This window comes from Salvia splendens, chromosome 14 (genome assembly GCF_004379255.2).
Source record: "Salvia splendens isolate huo1 chromosome 14, SspV2, whole genome shotgun sequence".
NCBI classification, from domain to species: Eukaryota; Viridiplantae; Streptophyta; class Magnoliopsida; order Lamiales; family Lamiaceae; genus Salvia; species Salvia splendens.
Window position 1 is genome coordinate 8,007,531 of NC_056045.1, and position 3,648 is coordinate 8,011,178.

General features: G+C 38.3%; 1 long non-coding RNA gene across 1 annotated transcript; it reads right to left on the bottom strand.

Annotated features, from left to right (window-relative positions):
• Nucleotides 1-1,180: 1,180 nt before the first annotated feature.
• On the bottom strand, nt 1,181-1,870 carry LOC121765106. The gene is made up of 3 exons (XR_006042725.1): nt 1,568-1,870; nt 1,350-1,477; nt 1,181-1,264 (listed from the first exon to the last, which is right to left on the bottom strand). It is a non-coding gene; the product is annotated as an uncharacterized LOC121765106 (long non-coding RNA).
• Between the last annotated feature and the right edge of the window lie 1,778 nt (nt 1,871-3,648).

Genomic DNA, 3,648 nt, shown 5'->3' on the forward strand with positions numbered 1-3,648 from the left:
TGGCTTGGAGTAAGACGAATCTCTACCAGCTAATTTGTTTAATAGAATTATTACAAATTGTTATTTCTACACTCACAAAGCATGTTATATATATAACTTAATTATATTAAAACTCGTGCAGCAAGGCGTACTATTGTATACTAGTATCTATTATAGAGTAATTAATATGTCCAATCCACAAATATATCATAAAATTTGATTGATCTTATATTTTTCAAAAACGGAATAATAATTACTACTTATGTGTAGATGTGTATTGACTTAAATGATGTGGTGTGTATTAAATAACCATATAATTTACGAAATATGGTCATATTATGGTTTGTGCATAGTTTTAAAATAGATTATTAAATCACGAAATTACAAATTTTATCAATTTGTACCAATCGTATACAAACTGACGCCTTTTAGTGAGGCTCAAAGCAAGGTTATTTTTTGAAATAAAAATATATTTTTTTTCTTTTCCTTTCTATCATTCAAAATGAAATTAGTATCTCTTTTCATCTCCCCTTCTCTCTGTTACCTCACATACTATGTTCGTTGCCAACCAACACTATCTGCATGATATATAAAAGAATTGGCACTATAATGGAGTAATAATTTAATTTGTCATCTTCACTGATACAATCCCATATCTAAGGAAATCCCAATTATTTAGTTATCTTTTTATTCACCAAATCTTTCCATATATTATTATCTTGTTCTATAAGTTAGCGTATAGGATTCTAGTATTATAAATAGGCTTAGATTGTTATTATTTGCATCATTCATTCAATCAATAAAATCATATGTTTAGCCCATTGGCTTGAGTATCATGAAAGTCTAATTATTTATTGCTGCCGAAGAGAGAATCTCGCGTTCAGCTCTTCTTCCGGTTGGGCGTCGGATTAATCAACGGTTTTGGTTTCTTGCTTGTAATACCCGCTCTTTAAATGCCCTTTTCCTTAGTTTGTTGTCTAACTAAAAGGAATGTCGCTATCTTGTTTCGTTGAAATAAATGGAACTCTTCTTACTTAATGTTGTTAGTTCACAAAACAAAAAAGAGAGAGTTTTATAGTAAGAATCGATCGAATCATAACGAATTCTTGTTTATTTCTTTAAGTAAACAAAGTACACTTACAAGAACTTAAGTATCGATGTTGGGCCTCTCTTTTCGGCCCCGTGATGGAGGGCTATCAGCCAAGAGTGTTTCGGCCCAATGACTTGAAGAACAGCCGTTGGGCCCCTTTAGCAGCCAGCCGACTGTGTTCCTTCTCCCCAAGACCTGCAAAACAAAAACAAGTTTTTTTTAAAATCTCTACAAAATTTAAACCTACAGCCAAACTCCTTAATGAAAGTCAAATACTGACCTGCCAGGGGGGCAGTAGCTCTTTAGACTGTGTGGAGCTAGTATGCCTACCCCAAAATAGAAATCTGCCTTGGAGTCTTTCCACATCTCTCACCCAACAAGGCAGTCGTCTCTCTCTCCTAGGACATCCTGCAACAAGGAAACAAAAGGGTTAATTACTCATGGAGTACAAGCAAATAGCAGCCACCTTGTTTAAGAAAGGAAACAACAATACTTTACCAATGGGGACTTCTCTCCTTGTGAAAAAGGGCAAGTCAGCCCTTCACCTCTTCTCCCCTTTCCAGGAGCCTGTTTCCTCTACAATAAGCAAACAAAATGGTTTTATTTGTAGTGTACTTACCCCTCCAAATAACAAAGTTTCTTTAATTAAAGTGCTGCAAAGTGGAGATAAACTACCATATCAGCCATTTAATTCATCAAGGTACACCAAAGTTTTCCTATAAAGAACCCCCTCCATACCCCCTTCGGATCCCAAAAAAATCCAGCAAATTTAGAGAGAGTTAGAGAACTTGGAGTCTAGGAGCAGAAAACTCAAGAACAGTAGCTGTTGACAAGAGGTAACACTCTTTCCCCCACATAATAGAAGCATGATAGCATGAACACTCGAAATCAAGTAGGCACAACATATTAGTTGATTAAAATTCTTAAGTAACTTCCAAAAGGGGAACTCCAAAGAAAAAAAATTAGAATGCTTAATTTATGCAAGTTAACAACTTTCTTCTCAAATCGGGACTCTTGCCAGTGAACTAATCACACAAAAAAGGTAGCCAAGATCTCCATCACCAATCACCTAAGTGGCCCAAACACCAAGCCTCGCCTTTTTTTCACCTAGTCGAATGAGCTAGCCCTAGCGCTATTCTGCCGAATGGAACCCACAATATAAGCTAAATAACAAATGAAAGAGGACTTAGCTTTAAGGCTGAAGGGAGGGGGGGTTGCCTCAGAGACCACTGTCGTCGGCGCTGAGTCGCCGTGAAGGGGCGAGAGGCAACAGCGGCAGGGACCGCCTCCTGTGCGGGTTTGGCGGCGGCGATGCCGCGAACGGTTGGTGCAAAAGAGAGCAGGAGGGAGGAAGTATACGCCGGCTGAGATGGCAGCGGGTGGAGGTATACGCCGGTTGAGATAGCAGCGGGCGGAGCCGGACGGAACGACGGAGGTGAATCTAGGGTTTCTTCACCCAAATTGAAATGAGAAATGAATTGAAGGGAGGGGGTGGGCATGCACACGGGTCGGAAACCGCCGGTTCCGGTTCATGAACCGGCGGTTCACGGTTCATCATTACCATGAACCGGAACCTGCCCACCAAGGGTCCCGCCGGTTCCGGTTCCGGTTCAAAAAACCGCCGATTCACGAGGCGGTTTAAAATAGCCGGTTTTTTGTCTGAACCGTCGGTTCCGGGCCGGTTCGGCGCTTCGTAATTTTTTTTACATTTTTTATTTGTTTATCTATGAAATGTGCGTAAATAAAATTAAAAAAAAAACACGATGAAAGTTGCAATTTTATTGAGATTACAGGTTACAACAATTACAAATCACTAAAAACTTGCAGTCTTGAAGTCTTAAACAAATATTTAAATACAACGAGACTACTAGTCTACAACTACAACGAAGCTAATTACAAATTACAAAAAAGACTTGAAGTTCTGAACAATAAATTTATAAGTATAAATACTCTTAGTCGGCGAATGAGATCTTTCTACATAACTAATTTGAGGACACCTTTAGTAAATCTTATATGTTGAGGTTAGTTTAACAATCAACAATTATAGTAGAATTGTCAAAAGTTTCCCGAATTTAGCCTTATAGAGAATTCTACTTCATCGACTAGAGTATATACAAATACAATTATTTAATTGTATTTGCATATTTTTAAACTAGAAACAAATGGGAAAAAAAGTAATAAAGAAAAGAGGACTTGAGCTCAACTTAAATTTAAAATTTAAGTTGAGGTGCCTACGTATCCCCAATGCTCATTTGCATTAGGGAATCAAAACCCACGTAGTTCTCTTACCTTACTTACATATTTGGCTTTGCCGGCGGTTGACGGTTGACCTACTATTCATCCCAAGTGAATTCTTCTTGTGATCCTTCCTGACGATCATCCCAATCATTTTCTTGTTCTCTGACGTAAGCTTTGGCCCAATCATCAAGTAACATCACGGCTTCCATATTTTTCACGGAGAGCTTACTTCTTGATTCATCCAACACACGTGAGCCAACACTAAAAGCGGACTCGATGGCTACAGTGAAAATCGGAACAGAAAAAATCTCCTTGGCCATTGACGCAAGTATGTGAAAATC